The sequence below is a fragment of the Haliaeetus leucocephalus genome, unplaced genomic scaffold (genome assembly GCF_000737465.1).
Source record: "Haliaeetus leucocephalus isolate CR32 unplaced genomic scaffold, Haliaeetus_leucocephalus-4.0 Scaffold0, whole genome shotgun sequence".
Classification (NCBI taxonomy): Eukaryota; Metazoa; Chordata; class Aves; order Accipitriformes; family Accipitridae; genus Haliaeetus; species Haliaeetus leucocephalus.
In genome coordinates, this window is record NW_010972436.1 from 4,704,753 (window position 1) to 4,717,355 (window position 12,603).

General features: G+C 39.3%; 1 pseudogene; it reads left to right on the forward strand.

Moving 5' to 3' along the window:
- The first annotated feature begins 3,618 nt into the window (after window positions 1–3,618).
- LOC104828699 lies at window positions 3,619–12,376 on the forward strand (annotated as a pseudogene).
- The last annotated feature ends 227 nt before the right edge of the window (window positions 12,377–12,603 follow it).

Sequence of the window (12,603 nt, forward strand, 5' to 3'; positions counted from 1 at the left end):
GTTTGCACCCCTCCGGGCCGAGCGGGGAGCACGCACCCGCGGCGGGAGCCGAGGGACGGCCGGCCGCGGGCACGGCCGCAGCCGCCGCGGGGAGGGAGGACGGAGGCACCGGCGGGCACACCCCCCTCCACACCCTTCTCGCTCCTGCGGACCGAAAGGCGGGGGGCTCGCTCTTCCCACAAAAGAACTGCGTCGGCAAGACGCCTGTAATTTGCTGTTGCTTTGATGCAAAGGTGTGAACAGACAATACCCGAGTCCTGCAGGAGTCCTGCCTTCTGCCCTCTCGCAAACCCCACCTCTCTGGCTACAGTGCTAATTTTGGCAGTTTTGATTCTCTTAAGTGTTTCCTTGCTCCTACGTGCGGCTCACCAAATTGCAGGCTTCCTATAGCACGGATCTAAAGCTTGGAAATGCTTTTTGAGCCCGTGTCGCAGACCATGTAAGGATGACAACAAAGGATGTGTAGCCCCCCCCGCTTAAATTACTTAATATGCACTCATCGTGCCAGAGGAGTCGAAATAGGTATGTTAAAATCACAATGGGGAATACGGCACGCGGCAATTAAATGCTAATACAATTTCTATACCTCAGGATTCAATACAAAACAATATTCTGGGATTATTTAATGTTGTCTACTAAATGTGTGCCTTGTACTGGGAAAGACAGCAGACTGTCTTACAGCAGCCTTCCCGTACCTAAAGGGAGCCTACAAGAAAGCCCGAGAGGGACATTTTACAAGGGCATGTAGCGGTAGGACAAGGGGTAATGGCTTTAAACTGAAAGAGGGTAGATTTAGATTAGATTTAAGGAAGAATTTCTTCACTATGAGGGTGGTAAGGCACTGGAACAGATTGCCCAGAGAGGCTGTGGGTGCCCCATCCCTGGAAGTGTTCAAGGCCAGGCTGGATGGGGCTTTGAGCAACCTGGTCTAGTGGAAGGTGTCCCTGCCCATGGCAGGGGGGTTGGAACTAGAGGACCTTTAAGGTCTCTTCCAACGCAAACCATTCTATGATTCTATGATTAGATGTTCATGATGTGCTTTTTCTTTCAGTTACCCCTGAAGTCGGTTCCATTTGTGGTGGTGCAATGGATGGCACAGGCTTACACATCCCTGGCAAGCCTTTTTTCATTAGTGTGTAACAGCTGCATGTGAACAGATTCTTTGTTCTGCATTTGGAATCATTCTGCTTTATTAAATGCAAATTCTAAAATGTTTCTGAGTTAACTTAGATCTCAGCCTTGCTGATCTTTTTAACACAATTCATTTAGTATACATTCTTTCCTTGCTTGAATTTTTCAGCAAAGACCAGATACGCTCAAAACAGTAAAAATGCCAAAAGAAAACATCATTTGCACAGTATTACTGACCAGGACCAAGATGAAAGATGTTAGGACTCCTAGCAGCAGAATTCCATAGACATATTACTGCCAAGGTAAACTAAACGTACAATCTGAAATGTTTAAGGGTTTTCTACTTCTCCTAAAACACATTACATTTCATGGAAAAGTCTGAAATCATTTGTTGATCAGTACACGTAACGTGCATCCCTGTGTTTACAAGGCAATGTCCTCAACCTTCGGTCAAAAAGGAAATGAATACCATTTAGGTCAAAAGAAGAAAACACCATCCATGGTAGGGAATGACAAACATCTGCATTATACTTTGTTCCATATTTGAAGCAAGCATATGTTTCAGTTAAAGTTCTCAGACTTTGCTATTTCATGAGAGGAAAAGCATGTTATAGAGAAAAACAGCAAATGAAAATGAAATTACGAATTACTTAAAGAGGAAATATTTTTATAGAAATACAAATTTAGTTGAGTTCATTCCTTAAAAATATGTTCTCAAGTCAGTAAAAGAAAGTAGTTTATGCATAACCTGTACAAATGGAAGTTTTCCCCAGCAATTACAAAGGCCTAGAGACCCCTGAGGGACAAATAAATCACCTTTTCTGTACCACTTACATTCCTCTTGGCTGATGGAGGCCACTGTCACAGAACTAGCTGTTAGGTGTCAGTAGAATTTCACACACGCATGATACTATCATAGTAATTTCTTAATCAGTAAACATCCTATTTAGAAGATAATTACGAACTTCCCAAATCCCATAATTAAATGGGTTCTTGAGTTAATCCTAAGAATTGATGGGCCTAATTTTCCTCTCATTTACAGACTTATTTCCATGTCATTCTAATGGATTTTAGTTAAACACCTAATTCATGATGATGAAACTCATAAAGATCAGACTGACAGACTATAATAGAGTATTGTGGAAATTACTACTGGATAAAATATCCCAGGGAATAATATTTCCATATTCTCTCAACGTTAGAAGGCGAACAGAACTTTCTCTCCTAGGAAAAAAAATCCATACAGTACAATTTCCTACTTCAGCTACTTAAATTCCTATTTTATCATTTATGCAGGGCAAGCTGACTGGAATTCACAACTTGGTTAGCCAATTAAACTTCCAGTTACAGAAAAGCATTAATCTTGCTTGCTTAATTCTCAGAATTGATCAGTAATGTTCACTTGCCTAAGAATGTAAGATGGTGCCCAAGAGTCAGGCTAATAACCTCTTTAAAAATTGGTTAACTTTCTAACACTCATTGAATTCACGTAAGTTAAACATGTGTAAACTGCTTTCAACAGTAGCATATGTGAAGTGAACCAGATTAACAGGGTAAAAAATACAGATAAGACATTCTCCAGAATAGGAATGACTGGTGTTTTGGCCCAGGCTTATTTTTATATATAAATATATTGATTATTGGAAATGTTCATAAAGAACTGCACTGAACCAGCTTTGATTATCAGACCTAATTTTTGGTTGTGTTTGTCTGTAAACAAGGACAAAGGCCTCTTCACCTACTGCATTTTCTCTAACAATGAAACTCCACCTGCTTCCTACCCCTTCTGTTTCTTTTATTCACTGTTCAGTGAAGGTATGCCTGGTGACTCTCAACATGGTGCTTTAGTAGACTGCGAGGCCAAAAGATGAAGCCTAAAGACCATTTGAAGAAAATTCAAATTCTGCCATAGTCCACTGAAGTCAGAATCAGAGGGAATCTTGGTAAAATGCCAGTGTAAATAAGATGCAAAAATTACAAAGTATCACAGGCCTAAACTGATGATACAACCTCTTCCAATAGCTAAGGAGCTCAGTGTGTTCTCAGGTGTCATAACTATCAACAATACCACTTAATAATGAGACTATCCAACTCTATTTTATTTCCTTCAACAAAAAATACATATTAGAATGGAAGTCTCCTACATGAACCACGTAAGATTCCCTGAACCAGCTTGTAAAAACAAAATATTATCTGACATCAGTCAGATGTTTTCCCAGCACCAATACAATGACCATGCCACTTTATGTGTCTTAAGAGACCTACAAGTTTAATTGTAAATGTCTGTATTTGGTCAACTTAATACAGTAAAGGAGTAGTCCTCCTGCTAATGGATATGCAACCTCTGATGCATGTGCCCAACAATTCTGCTGTGACACGAGATCTGCTGTAGAAAACCTACCTGGCAGGATAACACCTCCAATTATAGTGAACATTAAGTGGATCAAGTATGAAAATAAGGGACACTTTTCCATCTGAGAGGTGACGATGCCAAAGGTTTTATTTGACTGGGACATGCACCAGCTTTCACTGAACCTAGTGGGAGTTCTACAGCTGATTGTACTGATAGTAAGGCAGGGCCTCACTGCTTACCTGTCATAGTGCTTGTAAACCAAAATGATTTGCCTCCGCTTCAGTGTCAGCTTACACAAAGAATACAAGGTTGACTTAATGACTAGCTTACCTCTGCCTTTGCCACAGTCTGCCGTGACAGCTCTGTCCCCTATCATCTGCTCTGCAGCTGCACTGAGCATCATTTTGCGCTGCAGTTTCCCAGAGTGCTGCTTTGTTGGCATGGTTGCAGCAGGCGGGTGATTCAGGTAAAATGTGTAAAGTTCATAATTTCAGAGACCCATTGTAGGTACTGCTGAGGGAGGATTACGTAATTATATTAATTGCTGTTAGCAAGTGCAAGTCAACTCAAATTTCAAGGTAGAGCTTGGGCTATTGTATTTAGATAGTCTGACTACATGTTATAAAAACATTTTTTAAGACCTCAGTCACTTTCACCTCAGGGATTTTTGAGGTATGTTATTTATGTTAGGACTACCTTGAACTGTGTTTTAGAAACAGACAAATATTCTCTCCTTCAAAGCAGGCCACAACAAATGCCATTACAGAATAAATAGTGAGGCTTGGTGGTTAACAAGTAGGTGAGCTAGAGATGTAAGGAAAACATCTTATGATTTAAAGAGTTTGGTATGGTTGGTTTTTTTCCTTTTGAGAATCACTGGAGAAGAATGGTTGTATGAAAAATTATTAGATGGGGTGACTGATGAATATATAGAGAATCAAGATCCCATGTAACAGCTAAAACTTCTATTCTCTTGTATGTATTTTTTAATGAAAAAAGGTACCGAAGCCTATGAAACAGCATGGGCACTGAGGATGAAAATAAAATGTTCCCACATACGGAGAAACAGTTACCCCAAAAATGCAATTTTTAACCCATATCTGCAGCTGTGAAGTTAGAGAAATTTATATTTACAATTGCAACCAGTGTTCCACCAAAGGTCTGGTTTTTGTCACCACTCAGCATGCATTTTTTTTCCTAAATTAAAGTAAGTTCTATTGAGTTTTGTTATAACAGATGACAGAAGAAATCAGACACTAAAACCTTCCACACACATATGTGATCCAGGTATTCACTTAATACATGCATAAAAGTGGGCTTGCTAACATGCTTCAGTCACACACAGTCAAGTCCAACACACAAAAGTGTTTTTCTTGTTTCCAGACACAAATATTTTTCTTCCGCTGAAAAGAGAATGAAATAATTGATACAAAAGTTGTAAAGCACAGAGCTCTTGTGATACTACAGTAACATACCTCCTGGAGATGTGTGTCTTTGTTTTCTGAATCCCAGAGTTTTACAGCTTATAGTTTGACAAATTGTAAGCTCCACATATCTTTTTTTAGGCATATTTGAGTCTATTCCTTATAATTTAATTAATTAAGACAAATACGGTGATATTTGGTTGCTGCTTTGATGTAAATACTGTAGCTAGGACAAGGCAAGACTCTTTAGCTAAGAAGTTTTATGAGATGAATAATTTATTCTGGAGGCATAATATATCAAGGAAGGTAATTTAAGTAAGCTTGCAAGTAATATAACTAATGAATTGACCCAGAAACATCAAATTGGCATTTGATATTTGAGGTATGCACAGAAGATTAATTTCTACCACAAATCAGTGGGTTGTATCAGATATATGCAGAGCTATTATAGTACACATTTCTTTATAACCTAAGTCACAATTGTCCAAGTTTATATAAAAGTTCAGAATATGATTCTCTTATGCCTATTGCATATGAAGGTATAAAAGCTAGTTATTTTCCTACTGCTCTGTTTTTTTTTCTATGGTCAAGTGTTATTCATGAAACTCCATTTAGAACATGGAAGAATTTACAAATTTAACAGAACATCCATGTGTTTCAGCACATTACTAATTTACCAGTGAGAATATCAGTTTCTTTTCAAATTTATCCAGACTGTTAATCTGACAGATCTGCATCCCCAGTGTTTTTTTTGAAATTCCAGAATTTCCAATGGTTTCTGAGAAGAGCTCCAGGCACCAGAACTGGCAGCAGGATTACAAAATCTGAATAAGCTATAGCTTCCTAAAACACTAACTATTTGAATATCTTTGGGTGTTAAAATGGAAAATACTTGCATTATTCATATTTTAGCAAGTCTCAAAATGTATTATAAATGGATTTACTTTCATAATGAGAATTACTCCTAAATCATTGTAGCATGCTAGGGGCCACGCCTTTTTAGCATTATTTATGGGGAAAAAAAGAGGTGGCATGCCCAGTAATCCTGTAAGAACTGTTAAGTACAATGAATTTCCTAGGCTTAACTTCAATACTTGCAGGGAAGTCTTCTGCCATCCCAAATAAAGAGTGCCCCAGACACAACAGAGCTGTGAGAAGTGTGTAGGACTTCCAAAGACAGTGTACCTCGCTAACACCCTGGCAAAAGGATTTGTTACTGGACTGCTATGAAAACATGCTGGGAGCACTGCAAATGCAGCCAGACCTGATGCACTGGGCCAGTGCGTCAGGAGGAGGGAGCGCTGTATGGCCACCTTCCCACTGAGCCACTCGTTCTTCCTGCTTTACCCACAAAAATGCTGTGCATCGGAGCCTGGTTGGGCAACACAGCTGTGACTGCGGAGGCTTTACAGCAGTTCTAATTGTTTCCTTATTGAAAGAGATTTTTTTTTCTTTTTTCTTGTTTGTAGTTTTGTGAAGACAGGACTGGCTGCTGCCTGGCCAAAGCACCAAGCACTGGCGCTGGCCGGCCTGTGTTCCTGCCTCACACTCCCTCGGTGTGACTGCAGCTTTTGTTGTCACCAAACTTGGATATGGTTTTTAAACAAATTGTTTTCTACCTGCTGCTCTAAACCTAGCAGTTTAAAAACTAAGTTAAGAACAAGGGGTTTGCAGCACACTGCTTACTTCTTCTGTAAATGGAGATCTTGCTGTAAAAGGCGTCCCGGGGGCCCGTACTGCCATCCGGGGGACACTGCTGGGTAATAGCTGGGACAGAAATTCAGGGATATTTTATTTTATGGGACCAAAACTCGGGGCTATTTTATCTTATGCTGCCATCTCCTGGCAAATGCCTCAATTACAAATAAAACGGTGAGTAAAACGGCTTTGCAGGCGGCAGCACTGGGAACAAAGCCGGCCTCGCGTAATGGCGGTTCCCGCCTGTCGCCCTTCCAGCTGTCGCCCTGGGCGGCGGCCCGTGTGGAGGGGCCGGTTTCCCCAACCGGTTTGCCGCTCTGGCGGTGTCGGGCAGCCGCATTTTATTCTAAATTTAGTGGCCGTAAAGAGCAAGGTGAAAACCCAGCCCCGTGGTTTCTGGTCAGTGCATGTGGCTCGTAGTCGGTGAGGTGAAAATAAGTTCTCGGTGGATTTTGACACAGGCTCACATAAATGTGTGGGCTATTTCTGCAGGACAGTTTAACCTAGCAAGGTGATTACAAATGGGGCGCATCTTCTGTACTGGCACAAGGAAAAAGGAGAAATTAGAGAATCCTTAGTTGTTACTTTTGTAACAAGGACGGCAGTGAGCCCGAGTGACTTCCCACTACCTGCCTGCCCCTGCAGCACTTAGGGGAGGTGTTACAAAAACTCCCTTCCCTAACTATTGTGTCAATCAGTCTTTATAGTGTGAAAGTCTATTAACTTTGTTAATATATACATCAGTTCACATTATGTACTGTAAACTAATGAGGTACTGGACGCTTTAGTATTCTTCATACTTCAGTAAAACAAAGTGAAGGACAATCTGGCCCTGGAAATAAGGACTTTGCTTCTTGGAAGCTTAGGGCTGTCCGTGAAGGATAAAGGATACACCTGGACAACTAAGATAATGCCAGCATCCTAGCCCCTCTGACATGTCTTTGAAACCCTCTCAGTGTTGTCTGGTGTCATAGATAAGTAACTATAGCAAGACTGACTCCAGGGAAAGCTAGATCAATAGACAAGCAGCAAGAATGCTGCAAAAATATTTATATATATATATATATATATAAAAATAATAAAAGTTTTACTATGATTACTGATCAGTAGTGTGTTAGTGATTAGTCAAATTGTGTTGTACCTGAGCAATTGAAGGGTATAAGAACCTTGTGTAAAGCCACATTCAGGGTGCCCCAGTTTGGCTGGGACATCTCATGTACATAAATAAATATTATCCTTGTAATTCTGTACTTTGTGTCCTAGCTTGTCTCCTCAGCTGACATGGGCCAGTTGTGAACTTTTGCAACAGAGGTGAGGAGGACCCCTCTGTGGCTGAGCGATGCTGGAAATGGCCGATCCATGATTATCCAGGGTCTATCTGTATAATTTTTCCCTGTGTTTGGCATATAGCTCAGTGTAAACAAAGTAAAGCACTTACTGGACCATTGACACAGGTAAAGTCAAAGGCTGGGAAGCTTGCTTTAGGGTAGGAGAAAGGCAGCTAGTCATTTGGGAAACTGCTCCTTTCACAGGCCCCAGTGAAAGGACCTTGGGTGCTTTTCCATTCATTTTACTCAGTGTTTGGAGGCATAATTTGCAACGATCCTGTAGGAGTGTGGCCAATGTTTAGCTGGGTTGTCATGATCAGGGGTTGTACCTCTGACACTAAGACAGAAAAAAAAGTTACTCTTGTAGAGAACTAAACAATATAGCTTAACTAGTAAACTCGCATGCAGGACTTTAGGGGTGAAGGGAGAGAACAAAACAGTGCCAGAACCTGATTTATATTTGCTAAAGGAGTAGCCTCAATCATATTGGTCCAGAATATTGCATGACCTTGTGTTTGTTGTATATTTCAGGAAATGGCAACATCTAAGGTCTGAAGTGGTTCCCCACAGGCTCTTCAGTTGCTGTGGAGCTGGAAGTGATGTGTGGTTCTTCACGTTCATACAATGCCACAAATTTAGCTCTGTAAACACTGATGTCATATTGCTGGGGAACTTCACTGAAACATGCTGAGAATTTACGAACATGAGTAGACCTCACTGCACTCATTGCTGATTAAAACATTGTGGTGACTTTCATCAGCGATCTATGTAATGTGATCTGGGTGTTGTGAATTAATTTCTTTATCTTCAGTAGTGGATAGACAACGACTGATATATGTACGGATCTGCTACTAGAAGAAAATTAACAGGTTGTCTCCATGCACTTGAGGGGTTATCACTGGGCTGTAAAGGCTTTTTAGTCTGAACTCACTTACTTGGCTTAACAGTATGAAGATTCAGTGTCATGAGCATTATTTATAGCTGTTTGAATTGAACCCAGTGTGATACCATTTGGGAAAAAAAGACTTGTGGAAGAATTGAATGAAGTCTTGGTGGTTTGTTTTTTTTTTACAGATGGCCTCAGGTATTGCTTTGATGGGAGCATAGCTCCTGGCCTCTTCCCATCTCATGCTGCAAGAGTTACTTGCAAAACAGTGAACAGAGACTGGAGAGTGAATCAGCTTATCCTGAAGTAAACACCTACTGGATAGTCACCTGGATTGGACCCTAATTTTGATCTTCATTAACTATAATCATATATAGATAGCTACATTTAGATTACTATACTGGGGTGTGTTGATCTTCAGCTAAATTTTTTCCTAAATTGTTGATGTGACACTTGGTGAAAGAAGTGGCCTCTCAGTGTTCCTATTGGTGTTACTTACTGCAGTGCCTATTTGCTGTTCAGAATCTGCATGTTTGGTGTTAATTATTTCAAAATAAGGGATCAGATTTTAAATAGCGGTGTGGGTTTTTTTAAAGTAAGAATAAGTTGCTATTTAAAACACAGGAACATTGCCAGCAGTTAATCCTGAGAGGTCTGAATCCCATTCTGAAACCTATTTTGTTGCTTTTGAGATTTTTATCTTTTGAAGCTTATTTTGTGAGCATATTCAGCAACTAGGTTTTGTAGAATTCTTAAAAAAGCATAAAAAATCCCAGTTTCACTAAACAGGACAAAGGTTTCATTCACTTCAGCAAGCTGCTTGCGTCACTAGCTGAGAAAGTGTGCAGAGATTTAGGACTTCCAACCTGATTTTTGGCACTAGGAGAGCGACGTCATTTCCTGAGTTGTGTGGCTGTGCTGGAAAACTAAAAAACATGGGATTTTTAAACAACCAACTTTGTTTAAAAGCCCAAGAAACGACACATTGTGCTGAAACTCAAATGGTAAATTCTACATTAAAAATTACTTCAAAACAGTGAAGAGGAACTCTGAAAAGGTATGCTTTTTACAGCTCAGGAAATTTTTAACTTAATGCCATAATAAGATTTTGTAAAATAGTTAATCTTTACCAAAAAAACCCCAAATCCCAAACACATATCTTTGTAACCATGAAACAAAGGTATTGTGAACCAGAATCTGGTGTTGTGATATCCCACTTTTATTGACAAAAACTCCTTTAGAATGAGATTGCTGTGGAAAAACAGCTAGATGCTGTCCTTCCAGAACTCCTTCTTGAACTCTTATTTAGAAAGTATATATAAGGCATAGCTGGCGAGTGTTGAGGGAAAAACATTTATCGGAAATTCTGGGCAGCATTTTAGTTGCCATAATTTATACTGCTTCTCAGGACTGTGTGCATGAAGCTTAGTACTCTGAGACTCTAAGGTCATGCAGAATTGGGAAAGTTTAGCAAAAGATTCAATCCATGTTGGCTATTCCTTCTCCAGGGGCTGGTGATTTTGTTTTACATTTCTTATAAATGGTGCTCTGAAGCTTTAATGTAACTTAATTTGGCTCCATGACAAGATCAAACATCCATATATTGTACTTTTGAGTTTGAAGTACAATTAACTTCTTAACAGTCTGAGTTACTACTAACTTGTAGGATTATTTTGAGGCATTTGTTTTAAATAATTGCTTGCCTTTTCTTATTTTGGGTAGAGGTTTTTTCTCTTTTTAATCTGTAGCTAATGTGAAAAAAAAAAAGCCTCAGTACATTCTTTCTTTTTCATTCAACTTGGTTGCATTGTATGTATTTTCTTTTTCCTCACCTCCAGATTAAGAACCATGCAAGAAGAGCAATAGGAAGGTATATACAGCTTCTGATCCCCATGGCAGTCAGATGATTGATACACACAAAGAACACATTGCTTCTCCAGCACGAATGATTTCTAGCTATTAGGTTTTCAGGAGGGGCTGTATTCAGACTGGTGCCTTCTCTGGCTTCAGAAAGAAGAAAATGAGTAGTGGTGGTGCAGAATCACATGGAAGAGCCACCTGGCATGCGTTGAAGTGGATGTCAAAATAGTAAGACAACAGCCATTGAGTGTTCTTAGGAGATTGATCACAAGCAGGGCCTGAAGCAATTCCTGAAGATTAAAGGAGCTAGCAATCTATTCATTACCATCATCATCTAACATTAGCCATGGGTCATCCTATCAGTTTCTTGAAAAACATTGGGGAAAATATTATGGGTGATATGAAAATTAAAAAGATTCTGGAAAGTTACCTAGAGTCCTTTCTTTATTCTCATAGTGTTAAAGGATTTTCAAACGTGTGTTTGTCTAGGTTTGCTTTATTAACAACTCAGAGTTGGGCCACCACTGCAGTGAATGGCAACCTTCCAAAAATTTCTCAGTCTTATATACCTTTTTACCACCTATTATCCCAGTCCAAAGTCTTTGTAATTTTCCAGTTGATCTCCGTTCCCATGTCGTTATCATTCATCATCTTATCTCATCAATTCTCGTGTCCCGAGTTCTTCTGAAGTTAGTGGTCGTAGGCAGAAGGTCTCCGGTCACCACAATCACTTATCTTCTTACACATCAAAGATACCTTTGAATTTCTGAAAATCACTCAGGCTATTCTATTAATTTATCTTGCTCTAAAGTTAATCACTTACTCTTATGTCTTAGATCTAAGATCTATGATCCTTTTTCTGTTGATTCAGCTTGACTGGGTTTTAAGCCAGCCATGGTGAGGGCTACACATGGGACAAATAAGCAGCTTATGCATATTGTTTCATAAGCACCTGCGTTCTATTAATCACGTCTAAAGCAATCTCTAATCATTAGTTATATGTCTGATATGCATAGTCTTAATAACAATGAGGCTTAAGGCCTAGTTCCCTTTACACATAGTAATAGTGATGTGGAGAAAAAAGAATACTGTTTTTTGCTTTCTTGGGTTGATATATAAAAGTCTTTGTGACATGTTGAACAGAGCACCACAAATATTTTCAAGCAGATTAGAACTGGTAGGTGACGTACTTGCTTCATGAGGTCACCTGTGCGCAGTGAAAACCAAATGTTTTTTTAAAGACAACCATTTCTAGAAATGTCTTAGTCCTATGGAGCAGAAAGTAAGTAAGAGGTAGCATTGAGTTTCTCTAGACATCTTTCAAAGAGAACAACTGACAACTGCTATCCCTGGTTGTGTGGCTGGTATTTTGAACTTATCTAATGAGCACATTGAAAGAAATTTTACAGGTATCAAGGAGAAACTGCCTTCTATTGATTGTACTGAAAGAGATGCGGATAGACTTATTCTTGACTATCTGCAAGTTCTTTTTCTTTCATCCAGAAACTTCAATGATAAAATGGTTTGTCTCATACAGCCAGAAATCTACATTAAACATATAACAATAAATTCTTATATTTTGTGTACAAGTACAGCTGGAACAATGAACTGGAAAAGCTTGATTATAACTGAAATTTATAGAAATGGCAATCTTGCTCTAATTAAAAGGAGATTTGAAGCTAAACTGAAACCATAACATGTTGATTAATCAGATATAGCTATTATTCATGAGTAGACAGCCTATTGTGCAAGAATTCCTCGACCAGATTTTGTAATTAAAAAACATTTTAAAGGGGGGCTTTTCTATATGGCTTTGAAAAAGTTTAAATTTTTTTTTTTTCCCTAAATAAACAGCTGTAAGAAAATGTTCTGATGTTAGTACTGGAATTCCCTGCAGTGACCATGAGAAAGTTCTGATGCTTG